Source organism: Wyeomyia smithii, chromosome 2 (assembly GCF_029784165.1).
Source record: "Wyeomyia smithii strain HCP4-BCI-WySm-NY-G18 chromosome 2, ASM2978416v1, whole genome shotgun sequence".
In the NCBI taxonomy this organism is placed as follows: Eukaryota; Metazoa; Arthropoda; class Insecta; order Diptera; family Culicidae; genus Wyeomyia; species Wyeomyia smithii.
The window spans coordinates 28335613-28359896 of NC_073695.1; the positions used below are offsets into that span (position 1 = coordinate 28335613).

The following is a 24284-nucleotide window of genomic DNA, read 5'->3' on the forward strand; positions in this document are numbered from 1 at the left end:
TTACACAGCTCTACTTACGGTTGTACATTAACCTACGGCCGGGCGAATCGGTACACGCCGCTTTTCGCGTTTAGCCCGGCAGAGGCCTAATGCGCACGGCTAACACAATAGAAAGGTGTTTTCACATTGAAAATTAGACACGGCTTTACTGGAGTAAGTGTTGGCAAATGCATCTACCGCTAATACCGCCGCTATCGTACGAAAGCGCTTCGTTTCATGTGGGGAATAATATCAACAACGAAAAATGACGCTCGTCTGAGCACACCCGAACTGTTTCCCGTGCCGCTGCCGTACCGCTTCCATTTGCTTCCTTATAACATCCGCCTCATGGAAGTACCGACTGCACCTACCGCTGAGGCTGTTACCATACTGCTACTGGTACCCAAAACTATTAACTCTTCAAATTAAGTGTTTTATTTGTCCTCAAAAGAACAATTGTTCAATCCCATATCGGATAAAATGCAATCGCATCTTTGTAAAATTACCGAGAGTAATATTCTTCTGAACAAAATGATCCAACTTTTCCATTAGAGGAAGTGCCGGCTGATGTACGGCAAAAATCTCTCCCGATCGCTCGCGTTGGCGTTCGTTCTCAGGCAGAGGCCTGAGACGTGGTGACCAACCACAGGGCAAGTGATTTGTTTAATTTGAAGGCAGGCACAGGCATAACCCGGACGGTTCATCCAGCTTACCTTCCGACTAATGAATGTAGCTAGTTTTCCCAGAAACACTCTTTCATGGCCGAAGGGTACTACGAAATAGGCCACACCTTTTAGTTCAGTTGTTCCATTCCCTAATGTTCTTCAGAAAAATTATTCGACAATTCGCATATGATTTTTGTATCCAGCTAATAAACACCGATGGTGCTCTCACACACGCAACGGTTTTAACCCGTATCTTATTGCGGTTTGTAACATCAAGCGATTTCGTTTGCTCGCTGTTGCGTGTTGCATCATGTTGCAACTTGGCAGCTGGGAGACGACGAAATTCTGTTCATGCTGATTGATTGAATCGACTTCATATTAGCTCTGCATAGTCGAACTAACTGCTTTTGTGAAAGCGTCCTAACAGGGCAGTTTACTGTTCAAAGTCGGTAATGCTGATCGCAGCCTTTGCGCTGCCCCTACCGTGGGGGGTTTACTAAATAAAGTAAATTTAGACAACTACAACAAAATTTGATTCCATCCCGCACAGAATGTTTGCTTGTGCTGATGCCAGAAAATTATTAACTTTCAATTATTTGTTTATTTGCCTTGAAAAAGGCATTTTGCGGTTCAAAATCGGTTGCTGATCGCAACCTTCGAGCTGCCCTAACAGTGGGGGAATTGAGATACACGGACAACATGCACTGTGGAAGCTATTCCACATTCAGTGAATTAGACGGGCGCGACAGATTTAAATTGCTAGGATCCAACACAGAATGCTTGCTTGCGTTGTCAGAAAATTATTAACTTTCAATGACTTGTTTATTTGCCTTGAAAAAGGCATTTTGATTTTCAAAATTGGATTTCCTGATGGCAATCTTTATGCTGCCTCAACACGGGGGGACTAATGGCAGTCTGGCGACACACGATGAAAAGAACCGCGCTGCTCCTGAGACGTGGTGACCAACCACAGGGCTAGTGCTGCTGCTAAGAAAGGACGACTGCTGTTGTCGCTGTCTAGAACTATTATGAGCGGCTTCGGCTGAAACAGGTTCTTATATAAGCCAAATATCATGTTTTCAATTGCAAGGTATATGATTCTGTCGACCGTGCTTGGGAAGCAATCATATAACGACCAATCAGAGGTTGAATTTTTCGTTTCGACAAGGCTTGACTATTTTCAATAGTACAATAGTGCGAATAATAAAACTACAATTATCTTTTTTTGGGAAGAATCTTAGAAGGTTTCCCAATCTATTGCTACAAGAACGAAGGAAATCCATCGAATGCTAACCGATTTATTGGCATTTGAAATGGGACATATTTTTCACTTTTTTCGGTTTTAGATTTTCATTTCACATCCCTATGTAGCCGAACTTCCTGAGAGAAGTATTCTACTTCAAAAAATGGTTATTAGCCTACAGTTAAAATAACGTCAGCCGTTATAATACTAAAAATGACCCTTGGCAATGCATTGGTTCATCAATTCACCTGTATGCGAAAAAAGTGACGAGAAAATTTCAAAACAGCCTAGATACAAAATATTCACATGTCCGAAATAACACCCTGTACAAAATTTAAACTCAATCACACTTAAAATGAAGTGACGCAAAACGATTGAAGTTTGGCCAGTAGAATTGCGAAAAATCACATAAGAGTTTTTATTTTCAGATGATACCAGATCGCGTTGTTTCATGCATTTTTAAGCCATATGGCTTCAAAAAAAATTAGAAAACCGAAATTTCATGTAACAAAAAAAATCGGATTCTTAAAAACCTAACTTCAATCGCTTTGCGCCACCCCATTCCGATTGAGCCTCTACGTCTTGTACCGGATTCGAGACGAACACCATTTTCGCGGGATCGTTGTCCGGCATCACGTCGTTCGAATACGGCGAGTGCTTACAAGTCCTCCTCGAGTAATGTCCATGTCTCGTACCCGTAGAGAACTGCTGGTCCTATGAGAGTCTTGCACTCAGTGCACTTGGTACGGGTTCAAAGTTTTCCAGATCTCATCGTCTTGTGGAGTCCGTAGTAGGCATGACTTCCAGCTACAATCCGCCTGAGGATTTCTCTGCTGCAGTTGTTGTCTGATGTTACCAATGATCTGATTTACATAAATTCGTCAACCACCTCGAGCTCATCTCCGTCGATCACTACTCTACTGCCTATGCGAGCCTTCTTGCACTCGGTTCCCCCTGTTAGCAGACACTTAGTCTTCAGCGTATTAACCTTCGATTCAACATGGTGTACTGTTCAGCAACTGCCTAGAACGTCTTTCTGACAAGGTCCACGTCGTCTGCGAAGTTGATGTACTGGCACAAACCTTCGCTTCGAGAGACGGTGAAAGATGATCTAGGCCAGCGATTCTCAACCTGGGGTACGCGTACCCCTGGGGGTACTCGAAAGCTTTCAGGGGGTACGCGAAAGATAAATAAGTAATGGCGGACAAAGCAATTTTTCTTTAGTATACTTCATTTGTTGTTCAATCTTGCTTTTTAAAATGTGAATGTAGCAATCAAACAAACCAAAGTTCCATTAGAAACCTGAACTAGACTACCACAACTTGATATACCACTACTCTCTCCCACTCTGCGAGAACTTTCCAAGCCAGGGGGTACAATCGATATGAAAAATATCGCCAAGGGGTACGCGGACAAAAAAAGGTTGAGAACCGCTGATCTAGGTAATTACTTTGCAAGCTGCGTTGAGAACCATGATCGCTCGGTAGTTCTCACGTTCCCACTTGTCGCCCTTCTTGTATATTGGGTATATCAATACCTCCTACCACTCCTCCGGTAGCTGTTCTGTATCCCAGATCCTGACTATCAACTGATGCAGAGCCAACCTATTCAGACCCAGCTTGATAAGCTCCACTGCGATGACATCCTTACCAGCTGATTTGTTTTTCTTGAGGTGCTTGATAGCACGCTATGTCTCCCTCATCCGCTGTGCTGACCAAGTCGTTCCTTCTACCGTCTTGGTCTTCTGCCTCTGCGCTATTCAGGTGTTGATTGTAGTGCTGCTTCCATCTGTCAATCACCTCATGTTATCCGTCAAGATTCCTTCATCTTTATCCTGACACATTCCAGCTCACGGTACAAGGCCTACGCGGAATGCGTTTAGTACCTTGTAAAATCTACGTGTTTCTTGAGAACGATACAGCTGCTTCCTCATATTCCAACTCTTCCAGGTGGCGCTTTTGTGTCCCGGAGAAGATGGGTCTGCTGTCTTCATTTCTGTTTGTATCGACTCATGTTATGACGAGTATTTTGCTGCAGCATCCACGCCTGCGCAGCAATCTTCTCGTCTAGAATCGTTTGACACTCTCTGTCGAACCAGCCGTTACGTCGATACCTCTCGACGTCTCGCGTCTTCAGTAGCGACTTCGGGAATTTAGGTCGCTCCGGATCATACCTTAGCGGGCGACGTTTGCGCCACGATAGATTTGGGCGTCGATAATATCCGAAAAATGCCTTTCGTCAATTTAAACGTGATCGATTCGTGCTTCAGCCTGTTGTGGTTATCTCCAGTTGTATCGTTATGGGATGCTATGCACGTTCTTGGAAGTGGAGAAGTCAATGAGTCGAAGGCCGTTTTCGTTCATGAGCCATGTTTTGGTCAGCTGTCGTATGCACGCTCCATCTGCGCGTAACAGGCGTCGTCATCGTTACTTCCTACGTGAGGACTGTGCACGTTAATGATATTATGTACCAATACTTCCTTCTACCAGCATTACCTGGAATAAGGAAATATCTTATGTTTTCATCATAGACTTCTGGATGGTGGACAGTCCAATGCAAAATTCCACTACTACATGGTGGTAGAGAGCACAAAATTCATCGTACTTTAACGTACTTTACGGACTATAACTCATCGTTAGATTCCGTCCTCCTAGAAAGCTGCAGTCTTTAGCAAGTTGTTCTGAAAGTCATTGGCGTCTGGATGGTGGATAGTTTTATTCGCTAAGTTTTCGAGATAAATTTAGTTCATAAGCGTCGGGTAAGCAAGGTATATTTCGAAGATTGCAGACTGACCAGGCTTGTTATTCTCCTCAATATGTGGAAAAAGCAGAGATAAAATTCCCTTTCTGTGGTATGTGCGCTGCGTTTGTACCACACTTCTTTCTTCTGCTTCGTGTTGTGCTGTTGCCGCTCGCAAAAGAAATTAACCGAGCGAAACAAGAATAGTGAACACTCTAAAGAGAGTACACAGAAGTGCATCGCACTGCGCTCTACTGACATAATACAACAGCGACAATTTGAGTTTTTTCATAAGAGTTCAAATTTGACGTCGAGGCTACTCCTGAATACTTCAGGAATTCAAAGAAAACCAAATGAAACTCCTTCAAGGAATATTTGGTCAACTCGAGACCATCATGTTACAAAGCTATGCGAACTCCAGTTAAACTGGACATCGCAGCAAGTGACCTACAGTCAGAGCTGCGAATTTTCACTGTCATTAACAGAATATCAGTTGAATTTGAAGACTTTGAGTATCGATTTCAGCACGAACGAGCTGGCAATGAAGTCACTTTCAGGTTCAATCGGTTGACAGTGGTAATACTGACTACTGCGATTTCGCACGCGCTGTGTGGTTTTAGCGATGTTTATTTGTTTTGAGAATGTAAATGCATGTTTTGAATTCAACATGTTTCTAAAGAATATCATTTCTTTCACTGACATGTTTTCAATGAAAATTGACACGGGAGGCACTCAATATCAGTCTCAATCTGAGAGAATGAATTGCTGTTATGTGATATTCATTTTGTAGTTTCGAAATTTCGCACCTCTGTCTACAGTACAGGATCACGAAAGCTTGTACTTCAAACTAACCGTTAAGAAAACCGGACAGTCTGTCGTACAGTACAGCTAAACGCTTGTCCAACAAGGCTAAAATCACGTCCAACTGGGAAGCCTAAAAAGCATGCCTCACAAAATATAACGCTGGGCTACGCTAAGCCAAAAGGAGGTCCAGAGTTCGATTCTATAAGAGCATTCAGACTCTGTCTGAGGCAACGCGACTGTAAAAAACAATGTTCAAATATCATATGAATGGTCTAGGGCAATTGAAAAATAGATGGAAGTCCGACTGTCACCATCAAAGAAACGCGGAAGGTTTTCACTTTGCTAGCTCGACAGTGACCTCCGAGCAGGCTTTGTTTTGCTCATCTTCATCTTGAAGAGAACGAGTTTTCATTCCCTCTTAACAACTGCGAGCTTACATTCAATGTGCATCACACCATCTGCTGTAGAGAGAGCGCAGAGTAATAGTTTCTCTGACGAAAAAACGCTCCTAATTTGATAATTTGACAGAGCAAAAATCCAGTGAAACTCTTGTGAACTGCTCATCCGCGCATGCAAGAAAAATGAAATAAATTGCTGGGCGACCAACCGAGCATTGCGTTACCGTTCTCATCGCTCTGGGGTGCGACAAAAAAAAACAGTATAAAATCGAACTTTCTGCAGAATACGCACCCATGGTGAGTTGTGAATCTTCCTATAATATTAAATTCGAAAACGGTTAGGATGTGGCTTCAGTGTGAACCTAAATGTTTTGATATTTGGCCAACTTCTCTTCTAGTAAAGGAGAAGCTAACGAAAACTACTCCCTCTTATACTGAGAGAGCAAATAAATTATTTATTTTTTTTTTTTTTAAAAAGGGGGATTTGTTAGTAGCTTAAGTATTTATGATAAATATTAGTAAATAATGAGTATGTGTGTCCAATCACAAATGGTGACTTCTCAACACTGTTAGAAATTTGAAATTTTAATTGTTAGGATTTGTTTGCTTTCGCAATAAGGACTTATCATTCGTAGGGATTTAAACCTACTTGTCAGAAAAGGGGAAGTAAACTTACAACTAACTTAATTGCTAACTTATTGGCTATAAAGAGAGCTTATCGTAGCAATTGAGGATTGCAACGATTTTTGTCGAAAATTGTTAATAATTTTATTTGACATAGCTTCTAATGGTTCAACACCAGTAAGTCTATGTAATTCGAGTGTACCAAACCAAGGAGGACGCTTCAAAATCATTTTCAGAATTTTATTCTGAATCCTTTGGAGCGTTTTCTTCCTTGTTGAACAGCAACTTGACCAGATCGGTACAGCATAAAGCATTGCTGGTCTAAAAATTTGTTTGTAAATCAAAAGTTTGTTCTTTAAACAAAGTTTAGAATTCCTGTTAATGAGAGGATATAAACATCTCGTATATTTGATGCACTTGGCTTGTATACTCTCAATGTGCTCTTTGAAAATAAGTTTTTTATCATAAATTAGTCCCAAGTACTTAACCTTGTCGGACCAACTTAAAATAACCCCATTCATCTTGACAACGTGATTATTGTTTGGCTTGAGGAAAGACGCCCTAGGCTTATGCGGAAAAATTATCATTTGAGTTTTAGAAGCATTGGGAGAGATTTTCCACTTTTGCAAGTAGGAAGAAAAAATATCTAAACTTTTCTGCAATCGACTGCATATGACACGAAGGCTTTTTCCTTTAACGGAAATGCTTGTGTCATCGCAGAACAATGACTTTGTGCATCCTGGAGGCAAATCAGGAAGATCTGAAGTGAATATGTTGTATAGGACTGGCCCCAAGACTGAACCTTGAGGTACACCTGCTCTGACAGGAAATCTATCAGATTTAGAATTCTGATAGACAACCTGCAGAGTTCGATCAGTAAGATAATTTTTTAAAATTTTGATAAGGAAAATCGGAAAATTAAAAGTTTGCAATTTCGCAATCAAACCTTTATGCCAAACACTGTCGAATGCTTTTTCTATGTCTAAAAGAGCAGCTCCAGTGGAATAACCTTCAGATTTGTTAGCTCGTATCATATTAGTAACTCTGAGCAATTGATGAGTTGTGGAATGCCCATGGCGAAATCCAAACTGTTCATTTGCAAAAATTGAATTTTCGTTGATGTGTGACATCATTCTGTTAAGAATAATTCTCTCAAACAGTTTACTTATTGAAGAAAGCAAACTGATTGGTCGGTAACTTGAAACTTCAGCTGGATTCTTATCCGGCTTTAAAATTGGAGTAATTTTTGCATTTTTCCATAATTTGGGAAAATATGCAATTTTGAAGCAGCAATTGAAAATTTTCACTAAAAATTCCATTGTGCTCTCAGGGAGATGTTTGATTAGTATATTAAAGATTCCATCGTCACCAGGTGCTTTCATATTTTTGAAATTTTTAATAATTGATTTAATCTCATTCAAGTTAGTTTCAATTATTTCTGCAGGTAAAAAATTCTGGGAAGAAATTAAATCAAATTGACGTGTGACTTCATTCTCAATTGGACTCACAAAATTCAAATTTGAGTTATGAACACTCTCAAACTGCTGAGCAAGTCTTTGAGCCTTTTGTTCATTGGATACAAGAAAACGTTCACCATCTTTTAAAACTGGAATAGGCTTTGAAGGTTTCTTAAGAATCTTCGACAGCTTCCAAAATGGTTTTGAATATGGTTTCAATTTTTCAACTTTAGTCTCAAAATTTTGATTTCTCAGAAGAGTAAATCTATGTTTAATCTCTTTTTGTAAATCTTTATAAATAGTTTTAAAAACAGGGTCACGAGAACGTTGATATTGACGTCTGCGGACATTTTTCAAACGAATTAGAAGTTGAAGATTTTCGTCAATTATTGATGAATCAAATTTCACTTGAGCCTTTGGAACAGAATAATTCCTGGCATCAACAATTGCACATTTTAATGCTTCCAAAGCGGAATCAATATTCACTTCGTTTTGCAAATCAAGCTCATTATTGAAATTTCTCTCAATATGAGTTTTGTATCTTTCCCAATTAGCCTTGTTATAATTAAAAACAGAGCTCATAGGGTTTAAAACTGATTCATGTGATAAAGAAAAAGTTATTGGAAGATGGTCAGAATCAAAGTCAGCATGTGTGATCAAATCACTACACACATGACTTTGATCTGTTAGCACCAAATCAATTGTTGAAGGGTTTCTTACAGAAGAAAAGCATGTAGGACTATTCGGAGACAAAATAGAATAGTATCCTGAAGAACAATCATTGAATAAAATTTTTCCATTGGAATTACTTTGAGAATTATTCCATGAACGATGTTTAGCGTTAAAATCGCCGATTATGAAAAATTTCGAACGATTTCTGGTGAGTTTTTGTAAATCACCTTTAAAATAATTTTTGAGCTCGCGTGTGCATTGAAATGGTAAATATGCTGCGGCAATAAATAAAATCCCAAGTTCAGTTTGAACTTCAATTCCCAAAGTTTCAATAACTTTCGTCTCAAGATGGGGAAGAGCACGATGTTTGATTCGGCGATGAATAACAATTGCAACTCCACCGCCGGAACCCTGAATCCTATCATATCTATGAACCACGTAATTGGGATCATATTTTAATTTTATGTTAGGTTTCAAAAATGTTTCAGTAATAATTGCAATATGCACATTATTTACTGTTAAAAAATTAAAAAGCTCATTCTCATTGGCCTTCATTGAGCGAGCATTCCAATTTAATATTTTAATTGTTTTATTTAAAATCATTGCTAAATTTTAAATTAGAAACAATTTTAATAGTAAAATTTGTGCCTATTTGAATGGCTTCAAACATTGATTTTGCCTGCAACATGGCGTTCATAAGATCGAACATTGCCTGTTGCAAAAAAGAAAGTTTACCTGCCGTAATAGGCCCCAGGCAGTTGACATTAGAAAAAATATTTTCGGTAGCAATATTAGCTGGAGTGATAGGTGTACAATTATTATCTAGCGTGTTTTGCTTACCCATATTAACGGTCATTTTCGAACTACCAACACTAGGCGGTAAAATGTTCGAACTACCTGTAACCTGTGCATAAGTTAAACGGGTATGCAAAGGAGTAGGTAAACTATGCGTCACTGGTACGCTTGGAGAATTTTGTTTTGAAGTTGGTTTTAATTGAGAAATTGAATTTTGTTTACCTTGCCTTGCCTTAACAATTGCTAACCGGACTGGGCATTGATAAAAATTTGACATATGGTTGCCGTTACAATTCGCACAGCGAAAATTTTTACTCTCTTTCACAGGACATGTGTCCTTTTTGTGAGAAGAGTCTCCACAATTAAGACATTTTTGGTCCATGTTACAGAATTTGGAACCATGGCCATAACGTTGGCAAGTACGGCATTGGGTGATATGCTTTTCACCTCCGCCATACTTCCTATAAATTTCCCACTTTACACGCACATTATACAAAGCATGTGCTTTTTCAAAAAATTTTAAGTTGTTAACCTCATTGCGGTTAAAATGAATTAAATAATTAACAAGGGAAATTCCAGTTCTCTGACTGTTTTCGCCTCGTGATTTTTGTTTCATTAGAATTACTTGGGTAGGGGCTATGCCAAGTAATTCTGTTAAAGTAAGTTTGATCTCATCAACGGTTTGATCGTTGGTGAGACCTTTCAAGACAACCTTGAACGGCTTGGCGTTCTTGGTGTCATATGTAAAAAATTTGTACATCTTGTCAGTTAAATACTGGACAAGACGATCACGACCCTTTACTGAGTCGGCTAATAAGCGGCATTCACCTCTACGGCCAATTTGATAGGTAACTTTAACGTCAGAAACAAACGTTGAAAGTTCCTTTTTGAATATATTAAATTCAGAAGAAATAGTTACCACAATAGGTGGAACTTTCTCCTTTTTTAAAGATTTTATATTTTGTATAGTTTCATTATTAACAACTTCCATTTCACCAGCTTCTTGCTCAGGCAAAATATCAAAAGGATTGTCACTACAGACACTCGAAGTATCAGAAAGAGATGCCTCTCTTTTCCTCCCCGCAGCGATGCGAGGTTTCTTTTTCCGTCCAGCCATTTCAGGTGGTACGAAAAAAGTTAAAACAAATGTTAAATTCAAAAGTAGGTAGTCTTGAGAAAGACTGATGGGAAATAACTTTCAGGTAGTCTTTAAAAGACACACTGACAAAACACAAACTTTGAAGCTATAGGCAGTCAAAGACCAGTCCACAAGCAACCGAAAAAACGTCTGACCTGTAGGACAGTTCAAGACGCACTCGAGAGAGCAAATAAATGTTTATCCCTAACACGTGATGATAAAGAGTGAAAAGGAACTCTGCGACTGAAATACTCTACGCCTAAATGTGGATAATTACTCACTCTGTGTGAGAGAAATTTGGGCAAAAATCAAGAGAACGGAAGAAGCCTGAGCATTGGGCAAAAATTGCAGAAGTATCGATACTCGAGTATCGATAATTTTTCCCCGGTGGTATCAATGCCAGGTCGATACTGAGGGCGGAGCATCGATACCAGCTGTATCGATACTCTGCCTGCTACTTGAAACAGGTCTGTGAAAAGCTACCATTTTTTCTTGATCATTAATACGGAAAATTGGAGATGCCAGGTGTTTTTGAAAAATGTAAGCAACTATTCGAAAAACCGACAAAATCTGACTTTAAAGTCTGAAAAAAATTTATCTGTGATTTGAGAAAATGCGTTCGCGCAAGCAAAAGTCTGCAAAAATTTTCACAGATGTTGAGAAAGTCTGCGTAAATATAAAGAAACTCTGACGAAAATCTGCAGCGACTCTGGAAAAAATATAATTATCTGCGAATCAACAAAAATCTGCACACCGACTCTAAAAATCTGCGTTTTGAAGACAAATCTGCATATTTTGTATCCCTGCGGTCAATAGTCTAATGGTACCAGAATGGGACATTGGTGACAGAATTATATGTCACACACACAAATCAATGCAATAGCATACGCGCGTCGGCGGCCTAATTTGAAATATAGGGCAGCACGATAATCCTGGCTTCTTATCGTTTATTGCCTGCTTTTTTGCAAAAACTCGGCGCTTAGGATTTTGCTCTGCACAGACAGTATTACCAAATGCGGCAGCATTTTTCTCGCAAGAGGCATGAAAAACCGCCTTAGAAATGAGCGGGTATATTCAATCCTGTACGTGTCTTTTACAAAAAAGCACAAACCAAATTTCTGAACTGTCTGTAGAAGACTTTAACGCGATGGATCATATCCGCGCACTTCTACAAGGCTTTTCCGTTAGACAATTTGTCGCAATCAACAATATTTTCCGATTTTATAGTTTCTCTTCAGTATCGAAAAAATATCGGGGCGAAAGTATCGATCCAGCTTGATATCGAAGTTGCTGGCATCGATAAAAAAAAACGATATTTTAGCCTCAAGGTATCGATACCGTAAGTATCGATACGATATCGGCTAATGCTCTGCCTCCGAGTCGAACGTTAAAGAGCCTCGGATCTAGACGCAAGACGTCACTAGACTCCGCAGTGCTCGCTCGTCGACTGTTTACGGAGGCTTCTGTCAAGGGGGCACTTGGCTCTTTTGACCCCACGATCGGATGATATTCTACGGACTCATCGGCCTTTTCCGAGCCAGCTTTACTCTAGGACATATCCCGGTCATCCGGCGGAACGTTAAGGTTGGCCATAGCCTTCAGACCTATAAGTATGACGTCAACTCTTCTCAAGTTGATGGAAAAATTATAGACAACTATATCCGCAGTGAGTTTCTGAAGGAGTCCCCCTTACATAAACATCAATATGCTTATCAACAAGGTAAATCTACTAAAAACCGCTCTGCATTGCCTAGTGACAAAGATCGAGGAGTCACTGAAATATAAAGAGACAGCGGTTTGCGCTTTTCTAGATATTGAGGGAGCTTTCGATAACACGTCCTTTGCCTCAATTTAGACGGCTCTACAACATAAAGTAATCGACAGAACTACAATTAGCTGGATCCAAGTAATGCTTTAGAGCAGGAATATCACAGCACATTTATATTTTTCTTTAAAAATATCTGTTTATCTGTATCTAGGGCCAAAAAATCTGTATTAAAACATCTGTATCGAGCAAACTCAGAATGTTGGATGGAAACATTTTTACTTGCAGAATATATTTGAACAAATTCTTTTTTCTCTACGTGATGTTTATACAGGTTTCGTTAAATTTATTTCACAAAGTTTTCGTTAATTCAATATTAGTATCGCTTCCTTGATCTGCAACGTAGCTTTCAGCTTTTGAAATTGAGATCATTAACTTAGAGGCATGCGATTTCTGGTTTCAACTATATATTAAAAGTAGGCGTTCCCAACAAGCAGAAGAGTGTGGATTTTTTAAGAAAATTCTCACAAATGATCCATAACGGAAACTTGAAATTATCATCATAAACCAAGTTAAATCATTTGTTTCAATGAATCTTCCGGTCAAAAAGTTTTTTTTTTCAAGCATACCAAATTCGTTTGACAGCCCTTTTCAGTCAGTTACTGTTACGAATTTGGGGAATTGTCACATCAAATCGTTTAAATTTTCCAATTTTACGAACGATTAAGATTACATGAAACTGCCGTTCTTACAACAGGATCGGGCTCTTTGCAATTTGTTTTACGAACTTTGCATAGAAATCCTGACAAATATTTTGAAACGTTCATTGCTTCATTCAAGTCACATTCCACTTCGTTGGTATAACACAGAAAAACTATAAAATCTGTATTTTTGGCAATATTCTGTAATTCTGTATTGCTTTTTCAAGTCAAAAATCTGTAAAATACAGAAAAATATGTATATGTGGCATCCCTGTATCACAGCTGCATTGGGGGATAATCTGTCACAGTAGACGCAGTGAAAGGGTGTCCTCAGGGAGGAGATTTCTCACCACTGTTATAATCACTGGTGGTAGACGTTCTCCTAACCAAGCTATCGCAGCTAGGCTACGAAGTCATTGGTTATGCTGATGACATAGTCCTTATTGTTCGAGGAAAATGTGATGCAACTCTGTCTAGTCGTATGCAAACGGCTCTTAACACCACCTCTCAGTGGTGCTTAGGAGAAGGGCTGAACATTAACCCCGCTAAAACAGTCATTATACCCTATATCAAGCGAATGATGCACTCAATCACTCCTCCGCTATTTAATCGGGTGAGACTGAGCCTTAGCAACGAAACCCAAACCCAAAATTGTAGAGGAACTGTATGATAAAATTACCTCAAACATTAAAAATATCGCATGAAAAAGAGCCCCAGTACAGTGAGTGTCCAAACAAGTGAACGGTACTTTAATGAATACTAAATCCTAAAATTGACCTAACCCTAAGGCAGTGGCAACGATATTGCCACTAACGAAAAAAAAATTTTTTTTTTGAGACACCAAAAATATTGTTTATAAATTTTGCTTAACTGAAGACTTCTAAGGGTATCTTGCAACACTTTAAGTTTTCTAAAACTGCTAGAAGTGGGATTTGTTAATTTTTACATTTTATTTATGTTTTACTGAACTTGTGTCGTCTCCTAGCGCAGTTAGCACGACCTTATAAAGGGTTGAAGCATTTTGAGCAGTTTGTGCAAGCTATCATGAGTTCACAGTTTCGCCAAATCCACAGTTTCATTCTAAAGATTCAAATATTAATCTATGAGAAAATAATTCGAAACCAAGAATTTTAACCAAGGATTTCGCATCACCCTCATATCCCATTCGTAATCACGAGCACGAAAAATAAGCAAATCATTCGTTATCGTGGAACGAAATGTTTTTGGCAACTCATCAGACTCAAGCCAAACAGAGCGACCGGTTCAACCGCCTCTCTCACTTTCAGCAGTCGTGCTCCACCATGGACAAACGCTTTCGTTTATTTGCGTGGTGCGTTGGATAACGCATTACAACTAACCCACTCCGATCGAACGGTCTAATCGCCTCTCTCGCATCCAGTAGGTAATCGTGTTTTACCATGAACAAACGCTTGGCGCTAGTTTTGTTGCTTCTGGCATCCGGTTGTTGGAACCCAACGGGAGGTTACAAAATTCTAGGAGTTCTTCCAGTGGACAATAAATCCCACAATATAATTGGAGGCTATTTTGAAAACCTTAGCCGAAGCTGGTCACGATGTCACAGTTGTCACACCGTTTCGTTCCGCAGTTTCGTTGCCGAACTATCGACAAATAGAGCTGGGCTCGAGCGGAACTAACGAACCAAACTTTTTCGACTTCCATGGTGCCAGACCGGTAATGTTTGAGCTGATGATGATTTTTCTTTACGAAACGTTCCCGAAAATGACTTGTGAGTTTGTGCTGAAAAATCCGAACGTGGTAAAATTGTTAAATTCAGATGAAACGTTCGATGTCGTGCTAGTGGAAACGTTTATCAGTGAGCCACTGTACGGGCTGGCTCAACATTTCAACGCACCACTGATAACGTTCTCCGCATTCGGTAATTCTTTATGGACCTGTCACCTGGTTGGAGCTCCGCCACCACCCATCGACCATGATCAATTTTGGGACCGTCTTATGTTCACCGCCATGGAATACATCGACCGAGCTTACAACAAATGGCGGTACATGTCCAAACAGAGACGTATCTACGATGAAGCGTTTCCCAATGCGAAGCTTTCGCTTGATCAACAGATGCGGAATGTGTCGCTTGTGCTGTTGAATAATCACTTTAGCATCAGTGCCCCAATGCCGTACCCTCCAAATATGGATAGGTGGAATTCAAATTAACAAACCAAAGCCGCTACCTGCTGTAAGTGAGCTTTCGAATAATTATTTAAACTACTAATCAATCTTCCCACATTGTAGGCTTTTGTCCAAGCGATTCAGAGATCAACCTATATCTCCGACGGAACTGACCGTCTATTGGGTCGAATATGTCGTTCGATACGGTGGAGCAACACACCTTCGACCTTCGGTTGTTGACCGTCCATTGTTGCAGTATTACACTATCGACGTTCATGTCGCGTTGTTGGCGTTTGTTTGCGTAACTTTTACTGTCAATTTTTACATATTTAGAGCCATTTTGAGGAAAGTTTTAAAAAAACGTGACCCGACGGAAAGTAAAAAGAAACGGCTGTAATACTATTTTAGTGGTTTTCGTAAAAATGTAACATGACACTCCAGAGAGAATACTCTCGGGTGTTCAGGCAAGAATATTAAATCTGCGAAATTTCCCAAAAAGCACGCCTCAAACGACTGGTCAATAAATTCACCAAAAAACTGAGTTGTCTCCAAAAAAATTCAACGGCCGACATGGGCCATTACAGCGATTAGCTATCACAAGCCGCGTCCCATTCCTTAGAAATAAAGCATCGAAAATGGGACAGACCTTTTCCATTGGCACTACACTCCGGAAGTCCCTTTATAGCTCCTAACCGCTGAGGATAGCAAAGTGAAACACATTCGCGTACCAGAAAAAAAGTCCCGAAACAGTGAAATATCTCCGATAATAAAACCGTCCATAAAAATTAAAAGCACGATGAAAGATCGCACGCCTTACCCACCTCGGTTGACTAATTTATTTACTGGCTAATGGAAGCTATCGCGGCTACCGTTACCACCATGTAATTTCGTTTCGCAACCAACAACAACATCAAACTGATGAAAAATTAACTCCTTTCTCAGCCCGCACGCGGCGGCGCTCTCTGTACAGGATATACAGTGGAGCATTTTTCATTTTTTATTCACCTCAGAATTTCTCCCGCTTATCGCGAGGGTGCAATCAGAATGAGCCGTTAAATGTCACCGCGAAATGAAAAGGAAAGTGGCTACTACCAAACCAATTAATTTGAATATTTAATCTGATCCTACACTAATGGCGGTATTAATCAGCGGCAACTCACCCGAACCGGGCATTTAAAAGGGTTCATAGATCATAAGAACGGACGCGTTTTCTGCTCGCGAGTTGTAAGATGGAAGGAGGTACTTCCAGAAAATCCATTTGTGTGTTTTATGCGGGAATATTTTGGACTTCAAGTGTAAAATTGAACAGCATTCTTACCTAAGAGAGTGTTAAACAAACATCAACGTTACATACCTGAAAAAAGAGATAAAAAATATTCCATTAAAACTAGTGCTCATATACAAACGATATTTCTAGAAAGAAATCAAATTTGTTTATTTGTTTATTTGTTTATTTGTAAAAATTACATCAACAGGCCTTGTGGCCCAAATGATTGTACTACGCTAAATATTACGTGCTAAAGTCAGAAAGCGGGTCTTTAGCAAATATTTTACTTTCAATAAGATACACATCACAACAAAACTTGAGTTGAGCAATACCAATTTTGATTTTTGTCGTTCTCCAATTCAAATTACAGTCAGGTTTTTTAACACGGGTTTTTTACGCGTTTACGCGTTTACGTGTTACCTGTTCCTCGTGAAAAAACTTGACTGTACCCGTGCAAAATCCAGACCCGCATACCAGAATAATGAAATATTAATAAAAATCTTTGATGAATGTATATCAAGAAATAAATTTTCTGTTGGAAAAGGACGAACATTTTGTTATTATTTTTGTTTTTTATTTATTATTTTTATTTTTCATTTGGCATTCTCGTTTTCGTTGTCATCCTCGCTTAGCGAGAATTGTTTTCAATCTCTTTTTCATTTTTGTTTTCGTATACTTTCTGTTATCTCCCAGATGGTCTCGAGATACTATGCTGGCCTAACAAGCCAGTCGTTGTAGGTTCGAGTCTCGTCTCGGGAGAGACTGTTATTGACAGTAGGATCATAGCGCTAGCCCCGCAATTGTCCTATACACTGAATAGTCGGCTGCGAAGTCTGTGTATAAATAAACAGAAGGTCAAGTTCCGAATCGGAATGTTGCACCAAGGCTTTGCTTTTTTTTATTATTTTTGTTTTCGTTCTCGTTTTCGTTTTCGATTTCTTTTCTCATTCTCATTCTTATTCTTATTCTTATTCTTATTCTTATTCTTATTCTTATTCTCATTCTGATTCTGATTCTGATTCTGATTCTGATTCTGATTCTGATTCTGATTCTGATTCTGATTCTGATTCTGATTCTGATTCTGATTCTGATTCTGATTCTGATTCTGATTCTGATTCTGATTCTGATTCTGATTCTGATTCTGATTCTGATTCTGATTCTGATTCTGATTCTGATTCTGATTCTGATTCTGATTCTGATTCTGATTCTGATTCTGATTCTGATTCTGATTCTGATTCTGATTCTGATTCTGATTCTGATTCTGATTCTGATTCTGATTCTGATTCTGATTCTGATTCTGATTCTGATTCTGATTCTGATTCTGATTCTGATTCTGATTCTGATTCTGATTCTGATTCTGATTCTGATTCTGATTCTGATTCTGATTCTGATTCTGATTCTGATTCTGATTCTGATTCTGATTCTGATTCTGATTCTGATTCTGATTCTGATTCTGATTCTGATTCTGATTCTGATTCTGATTCTGATTCTGATTCTGATTCTGATTCTGATTCTGATTCTGATTCTGATTCTGATTCTGATTCTGATTCTGATTCTGATTCTGATTCTGATTCTGATTCTGATTCTGATTCTGATTCTGATTCTGATTCTGATTCTGATTCTGATTCTGATTCTGATTCTGATTCTGATTCTGATTCTGATTCTGATTCTGATTCTGATTCTGATTCTGATTCTGATTCTGATTCTGATTCTGATTCTGATTCTGATTCTGATTCTGATTCTGATTCTGATTCTGATTCTGATTCTGATTCTGATTCTGATTCTGATTCTGATTCTGATTCTGATTCTGATTCTGATTCTGATTCTGATTCTGATTCTGATTCTGATTCTGATTCTGATTCTGATTCTGATTCTGATTCTGATTCTGATTCTGATTCTGATTCTGATTCTGATTCTGATTCTGATTCTGATTCTGATTCTGATTCTGATTCTGATTCTGATTCTGATTCTGATTCTGATTCTGATTCTGATTCTGATTCTGATTCTGATTCTGATTCTGATTCTGATTCTGATTCTGATTCTGATTCTGATTCTGATTCTGATTCTGATTCTGATTCTGATTCTGATTCTGATTCTGATTCTGATTCTGATTCTGATTCTGATTCTGATTCTGATTCTGATTCTGATTCTGATTCTGATTCTGATTCTGATTCTGATTCTGATTCTGATTCTGATTCTGATTCTGATTCTGATTCTGATTCTGATTCTGATTCTGATTCTGATTCTGATTCTGATTCTGATTCTGATTCTGATTCTGATTCTGATTCTGATTCTGATTCTGATTCTGATTCTGATTCTGATTCTGATTCTGATTCTGATTCTGATTCTGATTCTGATTCTGATTCTGATTCTGATTCTGATTCTGATTCTGATTCTGATTCTGATTCTGATTCTGATTCTGATTCTGATTCTGATTCTGATTCTGATTCTGATTCTGATTCTGATTCTGATTCTGATTCTGATTCTGATTCTGATTCTGATTCTGATTCTGATTCTGATTCTGATTCTGATTCTGATTCTGATTCTGATTCTGATTCTGATTCTGATTCTGATTCTGATTCTGATTCTGATTCTGATTCTGATTCTGATTCTGATTCTGATTCTGATTCTGATTCTGATTCTGATTCTGATTCTGATTCTGATTCTGATTCTGATTCTGATTCTGATTCTGATTCTGATTCTGATTCTGATTCTGATTCTGATTCTGATTCTGATTCTGATTCTGATTCTGATTCTGATTCTGATTCTGATTCTGATTCTGATTCTGATTCTGATTCTGATTCTGATTCTGATTCTGATTCTGATTCTGATTCTGATTCTGATTCTGATTCTGATTCTGATTCTGATTCTGATTCTGATTCTGATTCTGATTCTGATTCTGATTCTGATTCTGATTCTGATTCTGATTCTGATTCTGATTCTGATTCTGATTCTGATTCTGATTCTGATTCTGATTCTGATTCTGATTCTGATTCTGATTCTGATTCTGATTCTGATTCTGATTCTGATTCTGATTCTGATTCTGATTCTGATTCTGATTCTGATTCTGATTCTGATTCTGATTCTGATTCTGATTCTGATTCTGATTCTGATTCTGATTCTGATTCTGATTCTGATTCTGATTCTGATTCTGATTCTGATTCTGATTCTGATTCTGATTCTGATTCTGATTCTGATTCTGATTCTGATTCTGATTCTGATTCTGATTCTGATTCTGATTCTGATTCTGATTCTGATTCTGATTCTGATTCTGATTCTGATTCTGATTCTGATTCTGATTCTGATTCTGATTCTGATTCTGATTCTGATTCTGATTCTGATTCTGATTCTGATTCTGATTCTGATTCTGATTCTGATTCTGATTCTGATTCTGATTCTGATTCTGATTCTGATTCTGATTCTGATTCTGATTCTGATTCTGATTCTGATTCTGATTCTGATTCTGATTCTGATTCTGATTCTGATTCTGATTCTGATTCTGATTCTGATTCTGATTCTGATTCTGATTCTGATTCTGATTCTGATTCTGATTCTGATTCTGATTCTGATTCTGATTCTGATTCTGATTCTGATTCTGATTCTGATTCTGATTCTGATTCTGATTCTGATTCTGATTCTGATTCTGATTCTGATTCTGATTCTGATTCTGATTCTGATTCTGATTCTGATTCTGATTCTGATTCTGATTCTGATTCTGATTCTGATTCTGATTCTGATTCTGATTCTGATTCTGATTCTGATTCTGATTCTGATTCTGATTCTGATTCTGATTCTGATTCTGATTCTGATTCTGATTCTGATTCTGATTCTGATTCTGATTCTGATTCTGATTCTGATTCTGATTCTGATTCTGATTCTGATTCTGATTCTGATTCTGATTCTGATTCTGATTCTGATTCTGATTCTGATTCTGATTCTGATTCTGATTCTGATTCTGATTCTGATTCTGATTCTGATTCTGATTCTGATTCTGATTCTGATTCTGATTCTGATTCTGATTCTGATTCTGATTCTGATTCTGATTCTGATTCTGATTCTGATTCTGATTCTGATTCTGATTCTGATTCTGATTCTGATTCTGATTCTGATTCTGATTCTGATTCTGATTCTGATTCTGATTCTGATTCTGATTCTGATTCTGATTCTGATTCTGATTCTGATTCTGATTCTGATTCTGATTCTGATTCTGATTCTGATTCTGATTCTGATTCTGATTCTGATTCTGATTCTGATTCTGATTCTGATTCTGATTCTGATTCTGATTCTGATTCTGATTCTGATTCTGATTCTGATTCTGATTCTGATTCTGATTCTGATTCTGATTCTGATTCTGATTCTGATTCTGATTCTGATTCTGATTCTGATTCTGATTCTGATTCTGATTCTGATTCTGATTCTGATTCTGATTCTGATTCTGATTCTGATTCTGATTCTGATTCTGATTCTGATTCTGATTCTGATTCTGATTCTGATTCTGATTCTGATTCTGATTCTGATTCTGATTCTGATTCTGATTCTGATTCTGATTCTGATTCTGATTCTGATTCTGATTCTGATTCTGATTCTGATTCTGATTCTGATTCTGATTCTGATTCTGATTCTGATTCTGATTCTGATTCTGATTCTGATTCTGATTCTGATTCTGATTCTGATTCTGATTCTGATTCTGATTCTGATTCTGATTCTGATTCTGATTCTGATTCTGATTCTGATTCTGATTCTGATTCTGATTCTGATTCTGATTCTGATTCTGATTCTGATTCTGATTCTGATTCTGATTCTGATTCTGATTCTGATTCTGATTCTGATTCTGATTCTGATTCTGATTCTGATTCTGATTCTGATTCTGATTCTGATTCTGATTCTGATTCTGATTCTGATTCTGATTCTGATTCTGATTCTGATTCTGATTCTGATTCTGATTCTGATTCTGATTCTGATTCTGATTCTGATTCTGATTCTGATTCTGATTCTGATTCTGATTCTGATTCTGATTCTGATTCTGATTCTGATTCTGATTCTGATTCTGATTCTGATTCTGATTCTGATTCTGATTCTGATTCTGATTCTGATTCTGATTCTGATTCTGATTCTGATTCTGATTCTGATTCTGATTCTGATTCTGATTCTGATTCTGATTCTGATTCTGATTCTGATTCTGATTCTGATTCTGATTCTGATTCTGATTCTGATTCTGATTCTGATTCTGATTCTGATTCTGATTCTGATTCTGATTCTGATTCTGATTCTGATTCTGATTCTGATTCTGATTCTGATTCTGATTCTGATTCTGATTCTGATTCTGATTCTGATTCTGATTCTGATTCTGATTCTGATTCTGATTCTGATTCTGATTCTGATTCTGATTCTGATTCTGATTCTGATTCTGATTCTGATTCTGATTCTGATTCTGATTCTGATTCTGATTCTGATTCTGATTCTGATTCTGATTCTGATTCTGATTCTGATTCTGATTCTGATTCTGATTCTGATTCTGATTCTGATTCTGATTCTGATTCTGATTCTGATTCTGATTCTGATTCTGATTCTGATTCTGATTCTGATTCTGATTCTGATTCTGATTCTGATTCTGATTCTGATTCTGATTCTGATTCTGATTCTGATTCTGATTCTGATTCTGATTCTGATTCTGATTCTGATTCTGATTCTGATTCTGATTCTGATTCTGATTCTGATTCTGATTCTGATTCTGATTCTGATTCTGATTCTGATTCTGATTCTGATTCTGATTCTGATTCTGATTCTGATTCTGATTCTGATTCTGATTCTGATTCTGATTCTGATTCTGATTCTGATTCTGATTCTGATTCTGATTCTGATTCTGATTCTGATTCTGATTCTGATTCTGATTCTGATTCTGATTCTGATTCTGATTCTGATTCTGATTCTGATTCTGATTCTGATTCTGATTCTGATTCTGATTCTGATTCTGATTCTGATTCTGATTCTGATTCTGATTCTGATTCTGATTCTGATTCTGATTCTGATTCTGATTCTGATTCTGATTCTGATTCTGATTCTGATTCTGATTCTGATTCTGATTCTGATTCTGATTCTGATTCTGATTCTGATTCTGATTCTGATTCTGATTCTGATTCTGATTCTGATTCTGATTCTGATTCTGATTCTGATTCTGATTCTGATTCTGGTTCTGGTTCTGGTTCTGGTTCTGGTTCTGGTTCTGGTTCTGATTCTGGTTCTGGTTCTGATTCTGATTCTGGTTCTGGTTCTGGTTCTGGTTCTGGTTCTGGTTCTGGTTCTGGTTCTGGTTCTGGTTCTGGTTCTGGTTCTGGTTCTGGTTCTGGTTCTGGTTCTGGTTCTGGTTCTGGTTCTGGTTCTGGTTCTGGTTCTGGTTCTGGTTCTGGTTCTGGTTCTGGTTCTGGTTCTGGTTCTGGTTCTGGTTCTGGTTCTGGTTCTGGTTCTTGTTCTTGTTCTTGTGCTTGTGCTTGTGCTTGTTCTTGTTCTTGTTCTTGTTCTTGTTCTTGTTCTTGTTCTTGTTCTTGTTCTTGTTCTTGTTCTTGTTCTTGTTCTTGTTCTTGTTCTTGTTCTTGTTCTTGTTCTTGTTCTTGTTCTTGTTCTTGTTCTTGTTCTTGTTCTTGTTCTTGTTCTTGTTCTTGTTCTTGTTCTTGTTCTTGTTCTTGTTCTTGTTCTTGTTCTTGTTCTTGTTCTTGTTCTTGTTCTTGTTCTTGTTCTTGTTCTTGTTCTTGTTCTTGTTCTTGTTCTTGTTCTTGTTCTTGTTCTTGTTCTTGTTCTTGTTCTTGTTCTTGTTCTTGTTCTTGTTCTTGTTCTTGTTCTTGTTCTTGTTCTTGTTCTTGTTCTTGTTCTTGTTCTTGTTCTTGTTCTTGTTCTTGTTCTTGTTCTTGTTCTGGTTCTTGTTCTTGTTCTTGTTCTTGTTATTTTGCTTGTTCTCTTCATTTTTGTCATCGTTATTTTAAAATTGAATTGTCTTATTTTCTCTTTCTTTTGTTCTTCTTCGTTCTCCTCTTTTGCTTTTCTCTTTCTTCAACTTTTAATTCTTTCCTGCTCTACTTTTTCAATAATATGTTTTTTTTATTCCAGGCCATAGACATGTTTGACATTTTTATATTCCTTTTCTTCTCTTCTTATATTTTTCTACTACTCTATGATCTTTTTATTTCCTTTTTATCTTTTTTTTTTCTATTCTCTGTCATTCCTCTTAATAGATTCAATTTGTTTTCACTTGATAGATTCAATATTGTTATATTTCATTTTTTCACTGAAATTTTCTCAATCTCTTCTTCCATCTCCTCTATTATTGTATTGGTCATTTTTTCCAATTTTTCATTCTCTTTTAATTAATTGTCTTACACATCTTCATGTTGATTACCCGCAGCTCGGGTCAAAATTAGTCCTGTGCGCCGCCACGCCGCGCCGCCGCCGCCGACACTTTTACGCACGCCGCCGCCGCCGATGGTTTAGAGCCGGCGCGCCGCCGAGAGAATTTTTATTGCGCCGATAGTCATTTCTTTGCTGGATGTCAAATTGTTCGCTTACTTGTTTCTTAACCATTCTTATTTCTTTTTTGACATCCTGTCAACCCGGATGAACATTTTTTTAACTATTTATTTTGAATTAAAAAACCGAACATGAGAGTGTACACATTATACGCAATATTTTGGAAGTGGTAATTAGTGTCACGCCGGTACACGCCACCGCCGCCGAGAATTACCAACGGCGTCACGCCGGCGCGCCGATCGCCGCCGAGGTAAAATGTTTTCTACGCCGCCGCCGCCGATGATATGGTCGGCGCACAGGTCTAGTCAAAATAGGCTCAACAAAAATCCTTTTATTCATTTCTTCTCTGCGTATTTCCCGTTCTCAAAACAAGTTTA

The 24284-nt window shown here is 38.1% G+C and overlaps 1 protein-coding gene across 4 annotated transcripts in view; it reads right to left on the reverse strand.

Moving 5' to 3' along the window:
• Positions 1-24284, reverse strand: part of LOC129722356 (calmodulin-binding transcription activator 1) — a 511905-nt gene that overhangs the window by 363179 nt on the left and 124442 nt on the right. The gene's annotated exons all lie outside the window — the stretch shown is intronic.